The 25,262-nt window shown below is 37.1% G+C and overlaps 1 long non-coding RNA gene across 1 annotated transcript in view; it reads left to right on the forward strand.

Moving 5' to 3' along the window:
• The first annotated feature begins 1,372 nt into the window (after positions 1–1,372).
• LOC115029391 overlaps positions 1,373–25,262 on the forward strand; it is a 53,542-nt gene continuing 29,652 nt past the window's right edge. The window contains exons 1-2 of the long non-coding RNA XR_003834943.1: positions 1,373–1,450; positions 19,918–20,068. This is a non-coding gene — a long non-coding RNA (uncharacterized LOC115029391). The remainder of the gene's footprint in view (positions 1,451–19,917; positions 20,069–25,262) is intronic.

Consider the following 25,262-nt stretch of genomic DNA (forward strand, 5'->3'; position numbering starts at 1 on the left):
ACAGGCATCTCCTCCCAACTTTTCGTTGACAGCGACAACAAGGGCGCCGCGCCTGGCCCGGACCCCTCTCATGGCCAAGGACCTCGAGGACCCGCTGCACGCTTACTCCGCCGCCTAGGGCGGCACTTCCCGAGGAAAGGATTTATTTGTCTTACGCTTCTATATTTTAGTTCATCATTAAAGAAGTCAGATAAGTACTCAAGCAGGACAAGAACACAGAGGCAGGAGCGGATGCAGAGGCCATGGAGGGTGCTTCTTACTGGCTTGCTCTTCACAGCTTGCTCAGCTTGCTTTCTTATAAAACCCAGGACCACCAGCCCTGGAGGACTCCCACTCGTAATACTCTGGGCCCTCCCCTATCAATCACTAATTAAGAAAATGTCCTACAGCCTTGCCTACAGTCTGATTCTATGGAGGCATTCTCTCAGTGGAATCTCCCTTGTCTCTGATGATGCTAGCTTGTGCCAAGTTGACATAAAACTAGCCAGTACAATGTGTTTATCTGACTGATAGCTGGAGTTTACTTTGTATAACTAGATTTCAATGTACTCTCCAGGATATTCAATCAGACACACTATGTCTTTGGTATCAGTACTTGAAATGGTTGATGGAGCGGAATAGTTTTAGTAACAGATTTAGATGGAAGTGCAATGGAAGAAATGAATATTTGAGCAGGAGAAATACCTTGCCTCCTTGATGATGGCTTTTCTTGGGCTCTTGGCTTTTGAGCAGTAAAGAGTTGGTAGCAGATTCAGATGTAGCGTGTCTTTATTTTTTGTGTAGTCTTTTCGTGTGACCCGGAGTTATTGGGTTATGTTGCTGGGGCCATCATTGACATAATCAGTTGCTCAATCAATATTTTTGGTCCAACAATGTGTGTAGTATGCACTCACTAATCTGCACTGTAAACTTCCCGCTGTAGAGGAAACACTGACCCTGTGCTTGATGAGCACAGAGAGTTTGGGTTGTGCCCAGAGCCTTGGATCATGTCCTCATCCCAGATGTTCTTCCACACTACTAATCTGGCAAAGATCACAGGCTGCAGCTTGTCTGGGTCAGGGAGATGGAGCTAGGAATTTGATCTCTTGCTTCAGCTTAATGCATCTATCTGCAGGACTTTTTGCCAATTATATTTGAACACTGATGTGATTAAGTGTCTTTTTATATATTATAAGCCTGTGAAATTACCATTCTGTGAAATATCTGTCCATACAATCTGTATTTTCTGTTGAGTCCTTTCTTATCATATCAATTCAATGGAATTATAAAAGGATATTATTATATTCGTACATTTCATCTGTAAAAGATTAAAGTACTTGAATTTAAAACGCTTCCTCCTGGGTCAGACTTCTCTTTATTTATCTTTTGAATAGGAGTAAAAGGAGGTGTTGTCAATTGCTGATGAAGTTTAATCACTGAGCACATGGCTGGGACTTCTGTCATTGAAAAGGTAATAAGCATTTTGAAAACAAATTCAAGTGAAATTCAGTTCACGGTTAAACAAATTTTTCTTTAACAGTCAAAGTATTACTATCATTTAAAAATTATCTTTAGTATATATTTTGTTTTAGATATCATAAAAATCTTAACTTTCATAAGCTCAAGTAAGCCAAACACAGAAAGATGAGCTTGATCAGTGGTATTATGCTACAGTTGCCTAGGGATGAGAATATAGTTCAGTAGTACAGCAGTTGCTTAACTTGAGAGGCCAAACCTACTCCATCTTGGGACTGGCCCCCATCTTAAAGAAATTTAAGAAGCCTGAAAATTTGACCTGCAACAGAACTCAAGCTACACCCATGTACAGGGAAGGATACCATGGCTTGTCCTTGGCCAAAATTACTACCTAGCTACTTCTTAACAACAGTTAATCAAAGATTAGTCTGATTGCTTCAGATGTACCTTCAGACTGTGATTGTATTCAGTCTTGCTTTAGAGCACCCACCTGTGGGTTCAAGGCTGCTCTGCCTTCTCTTCCCATCCTGCTGTGTGTCAGGATTGGGTTAGAGGAGAGCCCAGGCCTGAGCTTGTAATAAAGAGACCCTAATGCTATTACATTGGAAATGGCTCCTTGGTGGGCTTTGGGGTTCACGAGTGCCTCCTGGCAAACAAACACACATAAATTCATGGATTATTCATGGATTATAAATTCTCCAGTAATTGAAACACATGTATGAGCACGCACGCACGCGCGCACACACACACACACACACACACACACACACGCACACGCACACACACACACACGCGCGCGCGCACACACACAAACTTAGTTATAAAGAGTACTGATATGCTAATAAACATATGTTAACTGAGGATGCCAGAAATAAGCTATAAAATTAGAAAGATTTTGCAAGTTTTTAACCATGAAAAAATAATAAATAGTTGGAGAAGATAAATATGTCTGATTTGATTTAAACATTATGTACACGTTGAATGTTATACTCTACCCTGTTAATATGTATAACTTTATGTATCAGTAAAATATAATGTAAAAGATGGTTTACTTAAAACCACATCTATAATAATTTATCCAAAGTCCAGATGTTTATACTGGAAGCTGTTAGAATAGAAGGTCATGCTGGAATCTTAATCCATATTTCCATCTCTCCACTGCTTGATGGTCCCTATTTTCAGCTGTAGAGCTGAAAAAGACCTTTTAAGGTTAAGCCCTTTTACTTTGGGCTACTTTCAGATTCATAGAAAAGCTGCAACTGCAGTAAGAGCATCTTGTCCCCCCTTAAGCCAGTTCCCTCTTTTGTTGACATCTTACACAACTCTAATGAATCTGCAGGACTAAGAATCTACAAACCAAGCTCTGGCCTTGAAATTTCACACCTCTCTCTTTCCTACTGTGAAACTCCATGCAGCATCCCCCACCAGTTTTCAGTTACTAAGTCTCCCTGTTTCTCAAGCCTATAACTATTCGCAGACTCGTTTTTTCTTGATGCTGACTGTTTCAAGGTGTATTGGCTCATGGTTTTCACAGAAAGCTTCCCAAAATTTTATGGTTCTTTGGTCCTTACCAGTTTGGAGTCATTAGTTTCTGTAAAGGATTTCACAGAAGCCAAGTGCCCTATTCTATTACATCTCGTGGGCTGACTGTCATCAGCATGACTTATCACTGGTAGCTTTAACTCCTATCACCTGGTCACGCTGGTGCTTGCTGGGTTTTCTATGGAGAAGTGGATATTCTGAGTTATCATGAATAGCCTAGATCTACGGATGATGATTTAATACAGAAATAATTGAGTCACACATCTTCACAATGCTATTTTGCATGTTTTGTATTTATCTTCGCTGCAATCATCTCCAGTGTGTTGGTAGTACATTTTTCTCGGGTTTGACTTTTCCCAACTCTTTATTGACCCTTGCTGGAGGTTATTCCAAATAATTAAAATAATTAAGCTGTAGTCCTTTGTGATTACCTTTTTTTGTGTGTATCTGTGTTTGTATGTGTTTATATGTACATGTGTGTGTGTGTGTGGTGTGTTTATACGTGTTCATATGTATGTGTGTGTTCACATACAGGTGTGTTCATGTACATCTAGAATGTAGAAAATAACTGTGGGTGTCATTTTTCAGGCACTTTTTATTATTTGTTTGTGACAGCATCTTTCATTGGCCTAAACCTGTACCAAGTAGGCTGGACTGTCTGCCAAACAGGCTTCAGTAATCTGCCCATCTCAGTTTCCCAACAGCTGGAATTATAAGCATATGCCAACATGTCTAGCCTTTTACATGGTCTCTAGGGATCCAACTTAGGTCCTCCTACATGTGAGCCAAGAACTTTACTAATAGAGCCATCCATCTATGACTGGCTTTTTGATGGACAATTTTGAATAGTCTATAAAGAACCATGTCAATACATCCAATAACAAAGTGTTGAATCAGCACATTGTGTGCACAGTCTGACAGCAATTACAGGCTTGACACCTATAGATGTCCAGTTCTATTTCTAGCTTATTAATACTAACTAATATTTGATTCACCATGCACTAGAAAATGTGCCCAAAACTTAACATGTTATTTTATTTAATTCATCATGAAGTAGGTATTACCATTTCCACTTAATAGTGGAAATTAAAAACTATTAACAGGTTTTTTTTTTTTTTTCTTGAGACAGGGTTTCTCTGTATAGCTCTGGCTGTCCTGGAACTCTGTAGACCAGGCTGGCCTCGAACTCAGAAATCTGCCTGCCTCTGACTCCCAAGTACTGGGATTAAAGGTGTGCCCCACCACTGCCCATCTTCAACAGTTTTTCTGCTTTTTGTTTTTTAAATAAAGTAGACTTTTAAAGATTTCATATAAATCATGGAGAAAATTTAAAGGCAGCTTATAAGGTTTTAGCAAGTGATTTCCAAGTTGAAGTTTCTATGAAAATTGTCTGAGGGTCCTGTTAAAAACACACAAATTCAATGACAGCTGTTACCAGAAGATCTTATTGGAGTCTCAAAGTCTCCATATTAATGACCACATCAAGTGCCTCTGATATTGATGGCCCAGTCTGCACACCTTGGCATTGTTGGCTCTCATTTGTGTTATACTGCTGCCTTTTATACTACAGGACATTGTAGATTTGGGTTATACTGTTGTGACAGTGGCCTCTCACTGGCTCTGCACCTCCCACCTCTGTCAGCCAGAGCTGTGGAGCTCTTGCTATGTCTTCCCACATGCTTCTTTCACTTTTCACTAAAAATCAGTTTACACTTCAGTGTGTGCACTATATTATAGGCACTCTCTAAGTACTTATGTTACATTTTGGTCAGTCCTATCAATTTAAAATTTTGTTTTGTTTGAACATAATTATTAAGCCTTGTGCTAGGCAGTCATTCAAGGTCTGTATTACACCATTCCCGTGTTGAAGGCATTCACAAGTTAGAAAGAGCTAGATGTTGTTAAGACATTTTACCTTTTATTTTTTAAGTCAAAATTAAACAGCTAAATTAACTACCTGCAGAATCACAAAAAATGGTCATCTCAGTGTTACTTTGCATGTAAACAGTCATTCAAATTATGATTTACTAGCCTGTAGTCATTCATTTATTTTTATCAAAGTGATTTAAAATACAGGATTCCATATGGGCTATTGAGTTCAGATTGGATTTTAAAAATCAAATATTAAATTTTATTCATGCAATATTCTTACTTCATAGTTCTTGTGATAAGAAAACTTGAAAAATTATGTTATGTTTAAATTTCTAAAACTTAAACATCTATCTGACTGGGTTAGAATACTTTCTCTTACTTATAGAGAGAATTCCTGATGTATCATATATCAACAAATAATGAAAAAAAGAGGCCATAGATTTGAAAGAATGCAAGGAGGGGCTTGGAGGGAGAAAAAAAGGAGGAAAATATAATTATAATCCGTCAAAAGGAAGAAATCATAACAACAATAGCAGTAAAAAAATTCAGTGCTTGAGAGATGGTGTGGTGGTTGGTGAGAGATGGTGTGGTGGTTGATTGATGAGAAATGGTGTCGGTGTTGATGAGAGATGGTGTGGTGGTTGAAAACATTTATTGCACTTGAAGAGGGTCTAGGTTCAGTTCCCAGCACCCATATGCTGGTCCACAGCCATTCATAATTCCAGTTCCAGGGGATCCAACTTCCACTTCTGACTTCTGCAGGCATCAGAGATGCAAGCAAAACATTTATACACCTACAGTAACAGATAAACAGATTTAAAAAAATTAAAAAGCAATAAAAACAAACAAATTGTTCTCTAATAAAAAAGAAAAAACAGGTAGAATTCTTTTAATATGATGAAAGTAGAAAACCTTTAAGGTTTTATAATGTGAAACACTTCAAGGCATGCTATGCCACAATCCCTAGAGTCATAGAATTTAAAACCTATTTTCAAATATTTTATTTTAATTAATAAAAGCCTCCAATAAAAATTTAATAACCTTTGACACATATTATTATAGTTAGGTAGTAAGTTTAATGAAAGTGAAGCACGTATCCTCAAATTTAATAAAAGAAGTAAAAACAAGAATAGCTACTTGTCCTATTACTAAAACTTAGATTGCTGTTATGGCCAGCACATATATTCCATAATTAAGACTTCTCATTTTTATCCTCACTCAAGTAAGGCAACTGTTCTTTATCGTAATTTTGCGAGGCTGAGTAATGAACACACTTTTGTGTATCTTTCCACTTCCTAAGGCTCTGTCCTGTCTTTTACACTTTCTTATCGAAGGCAGCAGACATCCTCCATCTTTATTCAAACCCTTGACAGAGTTTTGAAGTTTAGGAGGAGCCTCAAGTGGGGTTATCTCTCTCTGCTTCTTGCAGCCTGAGTCAAATAACTTAAGTGTAAGAAGCACTAAAAGCAAATAACATATTGTCTCATGCCTTTGGTTTCCCTTCCTTTTCTAAATAAGAGCTGCATTGTACAGTGTGTCTGGAATTTTACAGCTTCCTACTGGGAGAGAAGTGCTGAGCAGACTTTTGCTGATACCCACATGTCCTGGACCTTTAAGATAAAGGTGGCACTTGTGTTTAGAGGCAGCCTCTGTGTGAAGGGAGTGGGAGGACTTGTGAAAACACTGTGGGAATTCAAAAAGTCCTTTTGTTGTTTGACTTGTATCTTTTGTCTGTTACTGAATTAAGGGTGAGAAACTGCTTGTTTGGGCCAAAGTACTCTATGCTCCATTAAAAAACAAGCAACACACACACAGACACACGCACACACATACACACAATTGTTGTTTTGAGCAATTCCTTGCAAGTTTCAAAACAAGCAGTTTACCTACATGAGTAATTTAATCTTAGAAGCTGTTCAGAAAAAAAAAATACAGTTGATTTTCCTTACAATTTCCTTTTTGTCTCTGTCTCTGTCTGTCTGTCTGTCTGTCTGTCTGTCTGTCTCTCCCTCTCTCTTCCTTCCTTCCTTCCTTCTTTCCTTCCTCTCTCTCTCTCTCTCTCTCTCTCTCTCTCTCTCTCTCTCTCTCCTTATCCTTCTTTTTCTTCTCCCCTTCTTGTGCTATGGTACTATTACAAATAGCATCTGTTTTATAAGTTTGTATTAATACAAACATGTGTACTAGGTCCCAGAAGAGGGAAAGCACTAGTTTGGGGTATGTCTTTGATACAGCCCATAAGAGTTCTTCCAAACTATTTCTTATCCAAAAGGGTATAAAGATCCTTCCCTGCTTCTACCATAAAGTTGTTATAATGATTCTATGAACATTTTGAAATGTAAATCTCTTTACAAATATAAGTCACAGCACGTGTGACATCCATGAGCATTCTGTCAAGGACAAACACAAACACTTGACAGGTTTCCTAAGGATACCCAGGAGAAATTCAGATGAAAAAAAATGAAGTCCCCCTAAGCCTTGAAGGTGAATACTTGCAAGCTCATTTGCTCCAGAAACTGAGCTGAAGATTTCAGCCAAACCTAGGAGACACTGAGAAACCTGTGTCAGTAGAGGAAGGCAGTCACACATCATCCTTCCAACAAGGAATGAGACATGTCCTCCAACACCAGCTATTCTGGAAGAAAATCCAGCAAGGAGAGTGAACTGGCTGACAATGGAAAAACAAGAACAATGACCCCTTGTCACTTGAAGTGTGAAACAGAATGATCTAGACTTTTAAAAAATTTGTTTCTTCTCCCTTTCATTCCACTGCAGACTGTATGTCAACTTGAACCTTTATATCGGATTCAAACAGGCAAAAACACATCCTAGCTACATGCTTTTATTTGTAGTAAAATTTAATACTCTATCTCCATGGTATCGGAATGGAGCACATGCCTTCATATTGAGTAATTTATAGGGTATATTCAACTTACACATAGGTTAGATTCAAAGGAGCCAAATAAGTTGTGCCTGCTTGGATTTTTAGCATAATGAATAATAAGTGACTCCTATTTATCCTTTATGCATTTACATAATTTTCTTTGAAATGGAAATTCCTTTTGAAAACTAGTCCTCAAAGTGATTTCTGAATAACAATTTTAATGAATGAGTCAAAATAAGCAACCACAGCACCTTAATTTCCCTTAAATTCATTTGTAAAATAAGGGAATACCAATAGTTGACTTCATCTCTATCCTATCTGTTTGACCCTGAATTTTTAGGTGAGTTTCTCTTACCATTCTTCCAAACTTCCATATTTTAACTGGACATTTTTGTTCAGCTAGGTAGTGGGTAAGGAGGAAACAAGTGGATAAGAGAAAAGAGGTTTGTTCTGTTGGCCAAGATTTGTAAGCCTTTACATTTTTCTTTAAAAGTAAGTTTAAGTTTAGGAGATATTTATGAATATTAATGCTGTTATTTTAATTGAAAGATTAATTGGATAAATACTACATTTAAGTCACTTATGTAAATATTATAGACCCTAACAAAGATCTATGCTTCATTTTCTTTCTTTTTTTGATTAAGTTTTATTGCATTATGTTGAGAAAAGATACATAATTTCAATTCATCTGAATTTGTTAACATTTATTTTTTTTATTTTTTTGTTGTTTGTTTGTTTGTTTGTTGTTTGTTTTTGTTTTTTTGTTAACATTTAAAAACATATTTTGAGCAAATAGACTTACATCACATTCTTTTTTTCCCTTTTGTACCTAACTCATCTCAGAGACCCCCCTTCAAAACCTGCAATACCTTACATTTTTTATCATATTCTTTAAAATTATAAAATATTATAACAATAAAAATGAGTATTATAAAAGTTGTTTGATATAAAACAACTGTATGATATTTTAAAATAATCACTATTAGTTTTTTAATGAACATAAAGTCTTTTTGTTTGTTTGTCTGTTTGTTTTGTTTTTAGTAGAGCTTAAAACCTTGGCTCTTATTGTGGTACAAACACAAAATAAGAACAGTTTTTGGACATTGGAGTTCATTGTAATAAGGCTGTACTTGAATGTCCCTCACTTCACCAAAGGATTTTACCTCCATAGTAGATAAGCTAAGAGTTGACAGTTCTGTTGTGCCAAGGAATGAATTGCAGGCACGATTTTTGGATACAAATTTCCTGCTACGGTCAAAGCTATTTGAATTCAGTGATTGACGTCATTTTCTGCTCACAGGGAACAGGTTACATCCATTTAAGAAATGTTGTGTGAATTATGATAATCTATCCATGAAGTCATTCATCAACTGTTTCAATGAACAATGGTTCTGCTTGGAGGGTGGCACAGACGTTAGGTGAAGGTAAGATTCTGGTTCATTGGCTGTGATGGTTTTGAAAAGCATTCATCTCAGAATAAGAGTAACTTATAAAGTCCTCTTCTTCAAAATTGATACAATAATTATAAATATCAAGCAAAGACTTCAGTCTCACTCTTTGCTGTTCTCTTACAAGCCACCTCCCAAATTAATTGTCTACATTTCTTTTGGCTGTATAAAATTTTTTGAAATATGTAAGCTGTTCTGAAAACCATAGTATAGTGTAAAAACATCAAATAAACAATCCTACTAATAGAGAGGCTGAGAAATGAGAAGCACGATTCCAAGGCCATTATGTGGCCCACAGCAAGACCATGTCATGTACAAACAAGCAGAAAGTGTATATGGATTGAAGAGTATTGGACCTATTTCTCCCATTACCAAATTAGAGAGACCACGTGATGACAGCCGACAAATTTCTAATTCCTCATATTTTTTGAATTTCAATCAACAAGTGTTTGTTGGTAATATTAATTTTCATATTAAGAGATATTAAGGAAAGGTGAATGTTACTTCCTGTTAATTTTCTTGTTAGAGGTGGAGTGATGTTTGTGTGGGTTTGTTGAAAGATTACTTTCTTGCTTCTTCTAGGGTGTAGTTTCACTCCTTGTGTTGGTGTTTTCCATCTATTATCTTTTGAAGGGCCTGTTTTGTGGAAAGATATTGTGTAAATTTGGTTTTGTCATGGAATATCTTGTTTTCTCCGTCTATGGTGATTGAGAGTCTGTTATTTGACCTTTTTCCCTTATTGCTTTTAAAATTCTTTGTTTAGTGCATTTGGTGTTTTGATTATTATGTGACAGGAGGAATTTCTTTTCTGGACCAGTCTATTTGGAGTTCTGTAGGCTTCTTTTATGTTCATGGGCATTTCTTTTTTTAGGTTAAGGAAGTGTTCTTCTATAATTTTGTTGAAGGTATTTACTAGCCCTTTAAGTTGGGAATCTTCACTCTCTTCTATACCTATTATCCTTAAGTTTGGTCTTCTCATTGTGTCCTAGATTTCCTGGATGTTTTGGGTTAGGTGCTTTTTGCTTTTTTAGTTTTCTTTGACTGTTGTGTCAATGTTTTCTATGGAATCTTCTGCACCTGAGATTCTCTCTTCTATCTCTTGTATTCTGTTGGTGATGCTTGCATCTATGACTCCTGATCTCTTTCCTAGGTTTTTTAACTCCAGGGTTGTCTCCCTTTGTGATTTCTTTATTGTTTCTAGTTCCATTTTTAGACTCTGGATGGTTTTGTTCCTTTCCTTTGCCTGTTTGATTGTGTTTTCCTGTAACTCTTTAAGGGATTTTTGTGTTTCCTTTTTAAGGGCTTCTAGCTGTTTACCCATGTTCTCCTGTATTTCTTTAAGGGAGTTATTTATGTCCTTAATGTCTTCTATCATCAACATGACAAGTGATTTTAGATCTGAATCTTGCTTTTCTGGTGTGTTGTGGTATCCAGGACTTGCTATGGTGAGAGAATTGGGTTTTGATGATGTCAAGTAACCTTGGTTTCTGTTGCTTATGTTTTTACGCTTGTCTCCTCCCATCTGGTATCTCTTATGCTACCTATCCTGGCTATGTCTGACTGGAGTCTGTCCTTCCTGTGATCCTGGTTGTGTCAGAACCTTTCCAGTCAGGGTGTCTCTGTGATCCTGTGATTCTGGGATCCTGCAATCCTGAGATCCTGGGTGTGTCCAAGCTCCTGGGATCCTCTGATCCTGGGCATGTTAGAGCGCCTAGGAGTGGAGCTCCCTCCGGGTATTGTGGGGCTGGCTACAGAGTTTGTGTCCAAGGGCTGCTCAGGGTGCTGGCCCAGACAGACCAGAAGGTATGCTTCATTTTCTAGCAGGTACCAATGAAAGAAAGCAATAAGACAGCACTGTTTTATCCTTTTATGCTTCAGTCATTGCTAAGATGGTTGTGTTAATCCCAAAGATGGGAGAAAGACCACTGACCCAAATCATCATGGCCAAATTAATTAAAGCAAGAAATTAATTAAAGCTTTTTAATTTATATACACTGGCTGTCTTCCCCTAAGGTGGGATTTGAGAGATCAGCATTGGACATGAAGAAGACAAGGCTTTTATAGCTCAGGGGTAGGTGGGCAAAATAAGAGCAGAACATTAGCACAACCAGTTAGTCCTTCCTGAAACAAAGAGATTGCAAGGTAGGCTTCTAACAAAGTAGTTATAACAACAGGTAGTCATAACAAGGTAGTCATAGGTGGTCATATAACCTTTTGAAACAAAGGTAGGATTACAAGATGGCTATAAGCAACTTTTTGAAATAAACACTTGATTGCCATTTCTGGAACAGACAATATACAACCATCTGTAGTCAAGTTTGCAGGTGGGGCATAGCCCAATCCTTGAGAAACAGATTTATCAAAAACAAGAATGAACCTATTTGTCTTTAGTATAAAAATGTCTTTTAAGCCTCAGATGGAGGGAGGCTGGCTCTTCAATTGGTCCCTACAAGGAAACTAAGGAAAGCCTTTCCCTTCATGGGATATTTAAATGCACAGGTTTTTATTGTTTGTTAGATTAAATATACATGGCCTCTACATATTTATATTTTTTTACATCTCTTTATAATGAAAGTGTTTACAATAGTTTCTTTCCAACTTCTTGATATACAGAGCATCATTATTGGCTACCGTCCTCTTACGCACATATAACTTTTTGCTCCTCTCTGATTCTCTGACTGGAACTTCATGCTAACCAATCAGCTTTTCCATAGACTTCTCTATCCACTACTTTCCTAATCTCTGGTAACCAGTATTTTACTTTAAAACTTTATGAATAAAGTATTTTTTTTGCTTTTTTTTTAAACTACCCGGAAAACTCCAGTTAGGGAATTTTGGTTAGTTTATTTCTCCATTTAAAGAATATGAAACTGTTAAGAATACTTTAACAGAATGAAATATTTATAAGAGTGTGCATTTTCTGGAGTGCATTTGCTTAACTCAACCTCTATTCTTAATTGTCATTTTGGATTTTGACACTGTAGAAGACAGAGGGTTTCATGTTAACTGAGATGAAGGAGAAAGAAAAGCAGAGTGGACTGTAACAATGGTGGTAAAGGTCAGAGGACAAGGGCATGGTAAAAATGGGCGTCATTGGGAAAGGACAATATCTACATTCTCTACCATTGAAGTTTGCAGAGAATCTGTTATTCTCTGGGTTGTTTGGGTAAACTCATGCTCATTAAGTCCCTTGTCTTAGAGTCTAAATTCTCTTCCTCTTCTTTCTACTGTTGAATATATGACTTAAAATGTGGTTAAGTCCTGTTAATTTCCCTGCAGCTTGTAAAGCCAACAGCAGTTTTGAAACTTTTGCAGAGCAAAAAGTAAGCAACTTGAGAAAAAAAATTAATGTTCATATTTATTATCCTGGTCTAGTTAAAAATACATGAACAGTACCTTGGTCTAGTAAAAACTAAGTTACTGAAATTACACTATTTACACCGTTACAAGTTATAAGGTCAGTATTAGTCACAATTAATGACAGTTCTTCAGAAGAGAAAAATGTTAATGTCATAAATCTCAAGGCAAATCTAGGTTCTGGTAACATTAAACAAAAATATTTTTACAGCTAGAAAAGTTGTTTCTCAGCGATTATATCTTTCAATGGTGTTTTGAAATAATAATAAGCTGGCTCAGCGGAGTTGGGAAGCAAAGTTTGAAGTAACCAAATCAACCCAATCTTTAGGAGTGTGTGGTTATCCCGTAGATGTGGTGCTTTGGCTTTTTATTCATTGACAAAGTCAGAGAGTGTATATAACTTACTAACTCTTGTTCTGGGACTTTGACTATATCTAAAAAAGAAATACCCTTAAATCAATTGCCTCCTGAGATACAATCTTCATGCTCTAAATATAGCCTTCCTCTTTTTCATGTAACTTTATCATTGATTTTCTAATTTGATTCTAACCTTAATACAAACATTAATATTTACATTATAATTTACATTCTATTTCACCCTATGTGTTCAATGTTATGGTTTTTGTGTATGAAATGAAATGCTCTCTGAAACTATTAAATAATCTAAAAATGAGTTCCAGCTGTCTACCTTCAATCATGCGCCAGCACTGCCCCTACTAGAAATATTTGTGTTGTGTGAACCCACAGGAGATAGGACTTTCTGCTTGATAGAGTCAGAAGTTATTCAAATGCTGAAAATGAATAGAAGATATAAAAGAAGTCAGGCAGATAAATAGACATTTTTAGGTTCAAAGCAAAGTCTGGTTATAGTACATAAAAAAAAAAAAAACCTATGTCAATGGAAGCTGTTTGTAAAGACAAAATCAATGGAAATAAATGGCTCGGTAAATCAGTAACATGTCTTACTGTTGTGGGGATTATGTATAAATTGTTAGAAGATAATGACAAGGAACTAAGCAGAAAGCAGAACTGAATAGTTAGCAGTAGGTTAAAGGTAGCTTTAGGAAGGAGGATAAAATGTAGCGTTGGCTCTGTTGCAGTGGGAGGAGCAGAGCTACTTCCGCTGAGTCACCGGATGCTGCTGACTCAGTCTAAGAACTCATTTTTAGCTTCAGAGCAGAAATTTCAGCACTCAGTCTTTTACAGCGGAAGGACTAGGTATTAATCTTCGTTTCGTCACAGTCATTTCTGAGTTCAAGGCTGTGCCTAGCAGTGGGGTGAGAGAGTCAGCACTGGGGACTGTAGTTACTTAGGTGCCGGTGGAAGATTCTTTGTTTCAAGCTTTGTCCTTCTCTTTCTTTTCATGTTTGCCTTCTTCCCACGTGTGTGAACCTGCTAGAACTAACAATGCTGCCTCTGACGTGACACAGAATACCCTTTTGCAATTCAAACCATATTTATTCGTTTGTTTATTTATTTATTTATTTATTTTACTTTTAAGTTTTTGAGATTATAAGGTAATTACAACATGTTCCCCTTCATGTGCATGTCACACAAGTCTGATTAGTTATGTCTTTGATAGAATTTTAACATGTGTGACTTCAAACATCCTTCTGTCCACAATAGCTCATAGTCCCTTCACTGTTCTCATTAAAGTACTTTGAAAAACACATTTGAAGAAATGGAGTTAAGAGTTTGCTGCACAAGAAATGCCTACCTGATTGCTATTAAGATAGAATGTTAACAGAAAACATGCAGAGGAAGTCCTCAAGATGGTGTGTTAGGGACTTCTTAGCTTGTCTCTGAGCTGAAGCACCAGGCTGCCCATACCATACCTACACATGACGTAGGAAGTGGGATTACTTCACCTGAATTTCACACTTGGTATTACTTTCAAAGGTTGCAGTCTAGAGTTTTTCTATTAAATAGAAAATGATTATACAAGAAGAAATTAAATTTTATGTTTTCGTCAAAGTAAAAGATTCTTGAATTTTCATTTTAAAAAATATTTTTGGCTAAAAATGTGCAGAGAAAACAAAAATCTTTGAAAACTAAGAATTATAAATGTGTATAGTATCTAAAAGTTGGTTTTTAAGCCACTTAGTATAAAATATTTCCAATTCTCCTATATCAAATTCATTCTATTTGAGAATCATAGCATCAAATAACACAAAAATTAATGAAATATTTCACACATATATTTTTATAAAATCAAATAAATACAACTCTGAAGCATTTTCTCTTGAACATTCTCAAAATTTGGAAAATGGGGCCATTCAAAGTCTGAGAATTTATCTGAGAGAAATTTATTTTTCTGCAAAGTTCATTACTTTATTTTTCTTTATGAAGGATTTCTCTGTGTGTCTGTAGCACATTTTAACTTGATAAGCATTTTCTTTCTCCATATCGTCACCAGCATTTGTTGTTGGATTTCATGATGATAGCCATTCTGATTTAGGTGAGGTAATATGGCAAAGTAGTTTGAATTTGAGTTTCACTGATAACTAGGAATATTGAGCTCTTTTCAAAATACTTGCTGGTCATTTATGGTTCTTCTGTGAACTTCTTGTTCTTTTCACTAGTCAACTTATTGACTGGTAGCTTTGGATAATTATATATACTCATTTTATTTCAAGATACCAATCATAATGGAGAAACAGATTTAGAGTGAATGCAAACCAGTTTTAACTACTTGAGAAACTTTCTAAATTCTCATAGTCTTAGTATCCTCACCTTTAATAAAAAGATTAATCTGTCTCAAAGAGTTACTGTGAGCTGTAAAGAATGTGAGTCCTGTAGAGATTTTACGTGCTAATTGGTTCATGCTATTACCTCACAGCATGGATTTCTATTTTTGTAATCTTTAATTTTTAAGTGCATCGCTGAAAATGCACTCCAACATATTTTTGTGCAATATTATTGCAGACATCAGACCAGAAATCACTAGTAAGATTTAACAAAACCTATTATTTTTAATTCATCATGTGAGGATTTTATACATTCATACAAAATATTTTAGTCATATTCACTTCCACTCCCTGCTTCAGTTCCCCCAGATACTTTCATGTCTCCTTCCCAACTTTATGTCTCTCCTCTCTCCCATTCTCTATTTCCTGTCTCTTTCATAATTCAGTAAGTCCAATTAGTGCTATCCATACATGCACAGGTGTGGGACCATGATCGACCTACCAGAAGCCACACTCCTCACGAAAACTCCCTTTCCTCCACCTGTGGCAGCTCTCAACCATCACTAGCTCCTCAGCTATAGGTGGAGGCTGTGTGCTCCTCCCACCCATTAGGGACTGTTGACTGGTGTGGTCTTTGTGGGTCTTGCACAGACCTTGCTGTGAATTCACGAGTGTAATAGCCCTGTAATATCCGGCACTATTTCATCCCAGTCCTCCACAGATTCTCTTCTTATAGTCTTCTGCTTCCTTTTCATGATGGTATTTGTATGATATAATGACCCATTTATGACTGAGTATTAACTGCCATTCATTATCTCTGATAAGCTGTGTCTTTGATAAGGACTGAGTGCTGAATTCATCTATGATTTTAGAGATATGTAGTTAGAAGGCAGTTTCATATAATTTCTATGTACCTTGATGATGGTAGAAAGTTCATCCCTAGGGTCTCTGAGTTCCTAAGCCACAGACAGGATTTTGGATAGATTTACAGTACTAGGCATGAATTTATTTCTAAAGAGAGACCCTTAAATCCAATCAGAAAGGGATTGTTACCCTCACAACATTCATACCAGTATTGGACATATCTTGCCAGGCCAGTCATTTCTGTAATCACAGGATTCACTGCTGGTTCAGAGAGCATTGTTAACTTTTTGCTCGCAGCAGCCTTCACAGCGCCTTCTGGTATTATGGAAGGTAGTCAGCAGAAGCAGCCTCCACACCAGTACCAACCTTTTGTCCAAGTTCTGTGACCAAAGTATTTGGTATCTTTCGCAATCATGTCTTACTATCAAATCCAGGTGGCAATATACTGCATTGGTTTTAGTGTCTCTGGTACCCTATTTTTGACCAATAATTTCAAGGAAGATGTTTTTGGATAAAAAAAAAAGTCCATCCAACCAACCAACCAACCAACCAACCAACCAACCCTTTCCAATGACCTCAATCATGCAATAAGTATTTGTACCCAGCTATGATGTGGATTATGAATACAAAGCTCTTTCTCCAGCACAGCATTCATTCTTATTGTTTTAGGGATGAACTTTGGGACATAAAGTTGAATTACACAGCAAAATGAAAACTACATTTTTAAAATTTTTTTAATTTATTTTTTAATTAGGTATTTTCTTCATTTATATTTCAAATGCTATCCAAAAGTCCCCCAGAACCAACCCCCAACTCCCCTTCCCACACTCTCCCACTTCTTGCCCCTGGCGTTCCCCCGTACTGAGGCATATAAAGTTTGCGAGACCAAGGGGCCTCTCTTCCCAATGATGGCCGACCAGACCATCTTCTGCTACATATGCAGCTAGAGACACAAGCTCGGGGTGGGGGGGAGGTAATGGTTAGTTCATATTGTTGTTCCACCTATAGGGTTGCAGATCCCTTTAGCTCCTTGGGTGCTTTCTCTAGCTCCTCCATTGGGGGCCCTGTGTTCCATCCAATAGCTGACTGTAAGCATCCACTTCTGTGTTTGCCAGGCCCCAGCGTATCCTCACGAGACAGCTATATCAGGGTCCTTTCAGCAAAATCTTGCTGGTGTATGCAATGGTGTCAGAAGCGTTTGGAGGCTGATTATGGGATGGATCCCTGGGTATGGAAGTCTCTAGATGGTCCATCCTTTCGTCTCAGCTCCAAACTTTGTCTCTGTAACTCCTTCCATGGGTGTTTTGCTCCCAATTCTAAGAAGGGGCAAAGTGTCCACACTTTGGTCTTCGTTCTTCTTGAGTTTCATGTGTGAAAACTACATTTTCAATATCATGTCCATGTTGTGGCCAGACACCTCTTGTCCTTGGTTTCCCTGATGAAAGTCTTTGTATGAGTTAGTGGAATTTCAGAATCATCAGTTAAGCTAGAGGACCTTCAGAGAGGTTCTAGGCAGATTCTGTTATGAATATAGAGATAAAGTACGTTTCTAATGGCCAGGTAAATTCACATCCATGATTCTTTCTCATTTGGACTGGGTATGGTGTATTTCCATGCCTTGGAAGGCAACATGTGAAAGTCATGGGAAATGAATTATTTTCTATAACTCCTCAGAGTTTTATGAATAAGTTATAGACTCAACAAGTGACTTCATTACTCATCAGCAATTAAAGATAAAACAGCATTGAAAATCAGCCTCTTTAAGAATAACAAAACCATGCCATCTGAATTTTAAAAGAGTTTACATATTTTTTCTGTGCTGAGTTCTGTATATATGTTTATGAGTATGCTTGAATGTTTGTGTGTGTGGGTAAATGACAAAGGATAAGAATGTTTGGTGGATAATGGCCTTAGTAGTAGAATGAATGTGCAAAAGAAAGGCAATTCTTCCTTTATCATGTGTGTAATTAGTCATTTCCAATTATGTGACTATTGAACTTTGAATATGATTAAATGGCCAGAGGCAGATAGGGAATTGGCAATATGAAAATGTGTGCAATATACAGGTTGCATCTTTTGAATCAATAAATTGCTTCCCCTGGTTAATGGAAGACAATGGGACTATACAATATTGTGAACATTACAAAGCTCTTCTGTGTGTGTGTTAAATTGTGTCCTTGATGTCATTTCTGAGACCTCTCACCTCTTGACTAATATGAAATTGTTCTAGGTCAATGGTTACATTATTACTGGAAGAAACTGAATTATTTTGTGGCCATAGAGAATTCAGATTAAGAGCATAAAAATTCAAGCAAAAGCAATTGAAAAATGTCACATAAGAAATTTGAGACCTGGAGACCTCCTATATTTATGCATAAATATAGTTGCTTCAACTACTCAATTTATTCTAAATAAAAACTTGAATGCCAAGTGCTGAGAGATGGATGCCAATTCTTTTCACAGTGGGAGAGGATTTGCATCTGTAGAAAGATAACGTTAAATGATGATTTCACTTTCCACTTCTTGGTTAGGGAGAGTAAGTATGTCATTACCTTATCAGTACTGCTTTCTCTCTGTCTCTCCTTCATTTTATTTTTCTCCATCTGGATTATTCATTTTTAAAATATCCCATGTATATTTGTTGTTGCTATGGGCAAACACAGGAAGAGAAGTATTTATTGAGCGGGTGGTTTGAGGAGATACAGTCTCCGTGGTAGAGAAGGCATGGTAGTAGCAGGTGACCCATGATGGCAGGGCTGTGCTGGAATTCCCCAACTGCTCTCAGCTCAGTGAACACTCAGGAGAGAGGAAACAGGAAGCAGAGGAGCTGGCCTATCAATCTCAAGGTCTGCTCCACAGGGGCTTTTTTTTTTTTTCTAGCTAGGCTCTACCTGCCAAAGGCTCACATCTTCCTGAAACATCACCACCAGCCAAGGACCAAAGTGCTCACACACATAAGCCCACGGACGACATCTCACACCCAAACTGTAATAATGTCCTCTACTTTTTAATTGCCTTTTTCTTACTCTGAGTTAAGTTTCAAGGGCAGAGACCTTTGATTTATTAATTGACCCACTCCGAAATTTTGGTGTGTCCAAACTCTTCCTTTCTGGGTGAAAAATGCCTTACAGAGGAATTTTCAAGATTAAAAACAAACAAACAAACCAAAAAACCAAAAACCAAAACAAAACCAAAAACAAAAAAAACTTCCTTGTCTCTGTCTTCTTCTATAAGTATCTGCTTATGATTTCAAATATAAGCTTAAAAGGCTTATAATTGTTATGCTTGATAAGAGGGCAGGGATGTGTAATGTTGATTTCGGTTTTTGTAGTGTAGTCTTCATTCCTTGATCACAGACTATTTTATTCTGATAGAAAACAAAACAAATGAACAAATCTCAGTTCTCTTCTTACTTCAAACACTAGATGTCTCTCTAGGGATGTTCAGAGTCCCTGGATTCCACAGCAAGGAGACATTCATTTAACCATGCCACTTCTCAGAAGACAGAAGACAGCCACGGGTTCTGCACCTTGTTCCTGTCTAGTGTCGATGTGCTGGTGTGGTTGAGTTTCAGGCATGCCTCTTTTCTACAGACAGACGTTCATACAACAGTAGAGAACATGTAGAGCAGTATGACACATATCCGTTCAATCTGTCCACAAAGCAAGCTTATAGACCATGCAGCATTTTTATCTTTATAGTTTGAGAAATGAGGCCCAGCAATATTGTAGATCAGTTGGAAACCTGACTTAACAACTCATAGAGGACCTGAAGGTCACTCACTTATTTTCTCCTTCTTTCTCTTTCCTAGGGGTTGGAGAGGATGCTAAGAACATGTACCCCAACAACAGAAGACCCCAGTTTGGTTTCCAGCACCCACATTGGGCAGCTCAAAACCATCTAAAATCCAGCTCCAGAGAACCCAACACCCTCTTTTGGCATTAGTGAGTACCTGAACTCAGGTACACATCCCCTACTCTTCCATATATACACATACTTAAAAACAAAAACTAAAATCTTAAAATAAAGGCTAGAAGAACCTGAGGAGGAAAAATACCCCATAGGAAGACCAGCAGTCTCAACTAACCCAGACTCCTGAGATCTCTCAGACACTGAGCCTCCAACCAGGAAGCATACACTAGCTGATATGAGGCTCATGACACATGACACATATACAGCAGAGGAATGCCTGGTCTGGCCTCAGTGATGCACCTAACCCTTGAGAGACTTGAGGCCTCTGGGAGTAGGGAGGCCTGGTGGGGTGGGGCCATCCTCTTAGAGACAGGGGAGGAGGAATGGGATGAGGAACTATCACAGGGCAGACTGCTATGGGTGTTAGGTCTGGACTGTAAAAAAAAAATTTTTTTTAAATAGATGACATTCTCTTCCATGCATAGTAAAAATTTTAGTGTTCATTTGTTACACTTAACCCTGTTAATGAAACCTTTCTAATACTACAATCATTTTTCATTTAATACTTCTAAATTAGTGTATATGCTCAAGTAACATGGAAGTCTGAGGCTACCCCTCCCTTTGGTCTGAACCTTGGATAACCCTGGCTTGTGATTAGCTTTGAGGAGGTATACGTGTGAGCCTACATTCCTCTGTGGACTTTATTTGCTGCCAGGAGAAACATTTAATTTCCTGATGGGAGAAACTTATCTTTAAAGGAAGAGTCCCATTCTTTCTATTGTTACTTGAGGTTCCCTAAATGGTTTCAGTTTTAATGTAGTACAAACAAGGACTCCCTTAGATTATGGTTGAATAAATATATATAGGAAATGTTCCTTCTGACGAGTTTGTGTATTTTATGTGATAATGGACCAGTCTTGTTTTGATATGTTAGTAACACCCATAAACAATCTTGCTGCTATGTCCTAGCAAAGTTATTGGTGTCTTGCTTTTTCCTGAAATATATACCAAAGTCTAGGAAAATGCAAAATTAACTATCTTTTGAGTGGGAATTCTATATAATTTATAATTAGAAAAACTAAACTATTTCAAAATCTAAATTTACATTATAAAAATGATTATTTTCAGCTACTTAGAAGTTTTTATTTAAAACACTCATACTTATCTTTGTTTTCCACCTTATCTCGCTTATAGCTTAAAGGAAACCAAATTGCGGAAGTGTTCATGGTTTCACTGATCTTTCTTTCTTAGTGATTTCTCCTATCATTGTCATATCGGGTCCATCTTGAAAGATAAATATGTTGACCAAGTTTAGCTGAAAGGAAGTCATCACTGACTCACAGAGGAATCACGCTTTGGATAGCTCCAATTTGCTTTAGAGATTTTTTTTTTTTTTTTTTTTTTTTTTTTNTTCTTTCTTAGTGATTTCTCCTATCATTGTCATATCGGGTCCATCTTGAAAGATAAATATGTTGACCAAGTTTAGCTGAAAGGAAGTCATCACTGTGTTTAATGATAAACAGGATGTCGCTGCTCGAGGCCTGCCAGATTGATATTTTTTTTTTTTTTTTTTTTTTTTTTTTTTTGTCTACCTTTTCCTGACTTCAAGAAGGAAGAATTTCTTATATTTCTTATACATGGAGAAATGTGTGCAGATAAATTGAGTCTTGCTCTGTGAATTGTACATCCCATGATCATCTTCCTTCCCTTCTTCTAGCTTTCCTTGCTCAGTGGCTTAAGAGGGGTGTGCTAGTGTTTTGGTTTCATAGGAACCGAGCTTAGTAATCTTTTCAGAGCTGAACAATAGTGGCTGGAAAGTAAGAATGGTGAGGTTTAGAACCCGTCAGCCGTGAGGTTCAGAATCTACTTGCCATGCTCAAGACCAATGGACATCTTGTTAGAGATGAAAAATGAAAATATGATACTCAGAATACTTTAAGACTGGAAATATTAATTAGGGTTATTACTCAGAACATTATTGAAGGAAACATTAAATGATGCATTTTCAAAGAGAAGGAAGAATAGATAGCTTAGAATAAGATGCAAGGAACAAAGAAATTGATTAATGTGTGGATTAATTTGCTTTGAAAGATGTTGAGTAACCTGTAGATCAATCTATATGGACAATGGATGCAAAATGCAATACTGAAAATGACAGTGGCAATGAGTAATTGGTGTCTTCAGAGTAGTGCTCTGGGGATGGATACGCGGCTCAGCAATTAAGAGGACTTGGCTTGCTTGCAGGGCACCATGGTTTAGTTTCTATCACCATATGGTACCTCGCTCTCTGTAACTTTAGCTCTAGGATCTGACATCTTCTGACCTTCTCAAGCACCAGGCACACACATGGTGCACATCTATACACAGGCAAAACACTCATGCACATAATAAATAAATAAATCTAAAAAGACAGGGCTCCTTTTGCAAAGACCTGTTTAAAAAGTTAATAGTAAGAACAAGTGAATGTTGTGTGCTCTGCATTAGGCAAGGCACCCATATTACCTTCTCCAACAGTCAGGAATATTGCAGGGATGGAAAGAATGTAAGAGCCAAATGATGGGGAGACATCAAAGTGCTGTCATATGGCATGGCAGAGTCATGAGCTAGCAGCTGTTGCCTGCATAGGGCCTGCATAAGCATGAGCCAGTGACATTTAGTCATAGATGGGAGAGTGATTCAGGAGCTCTCCTTATTCAGAGACAAAATCATTACCTTCAGTGATGTGGCCACCTATGAGTTACTCACAGTCTAATGAATAGCTTTACACTTATGTCCATGTGAATATCTTGCTAAACCTAGTGGAACATAAAGCAAAAACACAACAAAAACCCATAAAAGTCATGAAAGGAAGAGGAAAAGTTGGTGAGAGTAGAAGGAGGAAAAAGAGGGTGAAGGGATGAGAATGGCTAGAATGTATTGCACACATGAACAAAATTGTCAAGGAATAAATTAACAAGCACAAGCAACAATAACAAAATTTGAGCTCAAGCTTTTCCAGATCTTTATTTTCTGGAGGGAAACAGGGACTGACTCGGAATAAACTTTCACTCTGTGAGGTCAAGAACCCGTGCCAAATATTTAGGGATAAACATTGTACGTCAAGCAATAGAGTATAAAACAAACACAACCCAACCAGTCTCTGCTGCTCTAATTCAAGGAAGAGGAAGAATAAAGGGAAATTAGAGCAGATGAAGCAAAATAAACATGAGCTTACAAACAAGTCTAAACAGAACAGTGATAACAATAAATGCTAATGACTTAATTTTACCTCTAAAAGGCAGAAGGCCACTTCAAATTGGATTTTAAAAATTTAGTTACATATTGCTTATGAGAAATATGTAAACATGATTATGAAGCAAAGTGGAAAACATTGAAGTGGAAAAACACACCCAAATAGGATTTCAACCACATGTGTTATTGTAATATTAATAAAGGGAGAAATTAATTTTAAACCCAAAAGGAGTTAATTTCATTTGATTTCATAGACACTTGTAAGAGATGTGAACTGGTAATTTATATTTTAATTTTCCATATTTTTAAAGATATGCTACCTCATTAAGCTTGTTGGCAATGTTTTGGTTTATATCATCAGGAGTAGTATTTTATAATCTTCATGTGCTGGTTTTGGTTGATTTTAGTGCCACAGTAAATCTTTTTTTTTTTTTTGAAAATTTTTATTAGATATTGTCTTTATTTACATTTCAAATGTTATCCTCTTTCCTGATTTCCCCTCTGAAAACCCCCTATCCCACCTCCCTTGCCCTGCTTCTATGAGGTGTTCTACCCACCCACCCACTTCTGCTTCCCTGTCCTGGCATTCCCCTACACTGGGGCATCAAGCCTTCACAGAACCAAGGGCCTCTACTCCCATTGATGTCTGACAAGGCCATCCTCTGCTACATATGTGGCTGGAGCCATAGGTCGCTCCATGTGTACTCTTTGGTGGGTGGTTTAGTCCCTGGGAGCTCTGGCGGGGGCGTCTGGCTCGTTGATATTGTTGGTGTCACAGTAATCTTGACCTCATAATATAAATTGAAAAATATCCCCCTAGCTTGGGTCCCTACAAGAGAAGATAAGTAATTACTGCTGTTTCTTTTTATTAAATATTTGGCAAAATTTATCAATGAAACAGCTACTGGGTAAATTTTACTAAAGATTCCATTTATGAAAGTTTTACAAGTACAACATCAATTTTCTAGCAGATGAAAATCTGGGATGTTGCTACTGAGTTTTTATCATTTTTATTTGTCAGGGAAGTGGTATTCATCTGCACTTGTTCTTTTTATTGTATCTTTGGGAACAGGCCCTCATCTTGGGCCTTTTTGTGTTAACTTACATTTTCATTTAATTCAAGGATTTTCCAGGTTCCCATGTAACTTCTTGCTTGATCTGTGGATCATTTTATCTTTTCATCTTTAAATATTTATAGGTATTTCCTGCTACTTATATTTAGAGAACATAATTTACATGACCCAAATTACTGCAGCTTTATTGAAATTAGTTTTGGGGCCTGTCTTGATGAGAATTCCATGTGTGCTTGGGAGAAATGCATACTCTGGTGTTATTGGACGAAATGTTCTCTAAATTACAGTCAAGTTAAGTTGGCTAACTTCTGCCCCTGGCTTCTGTGTCCATCTTCTGGTTTTCTAGTCTGTCATGTGAATTACAAATACATGCAGAGCAATCTTCATGTAAAGTCTCATAAATGCTGAGTTCAAAGTTCATCTGTATTTTAATGAACTAAGACAAGAAATAACTCATTGTATTTATTCAGATACTTACCATTTTTCTTGCTTTTCCCATAGTTCTACAGTTCTAAATTTTCCACTGGTATAATTCCCATTAAATCCTTTGTTTGGGTAAACTTTTTGTGGTTTTCTCAGCTTCTTGCATTTTAAAATTGAAAATGTGTTTTTCAGAGACTTGGGAGGCCAGTTCTCATCCACCAGCCTTCCACTTGTGCTCTCTATCATTGTCTCTTTACTCTGTCTATGGACTCCAGTAGTACTGGATGAAGTTTTACCCTTATGTTAACCTCAGAATCTAGGAGCTCTTGTCAAATTTTTTTCACTTTTCCTCTGTTGTTTACTAGAGATTTTTCATCCATACACTCTGAAACCCAGGGATGATACTGTTATCTCTATTATTTACTGAGCCTATGCACAGAATTATGCAACTTATGGTTACTGTATCTCTCAATTTTTAGATTTTCTTTTGTTTTCTTTTTTTAAAATATTTTTATTA

Source organism: Mus caroli, chromosome 2 (assembly GCF_900094665.2).
Source record: "Mus caroli chromosome 2, CAROLI_EIJ_v1.1, whole genome shotgun sequence".
Classification (NCBI taxonomy): Eukaryota; Metazoa; Chordata; class Mammalia; order Rodentia; family Muridae; genus Mus; species Mus caroli.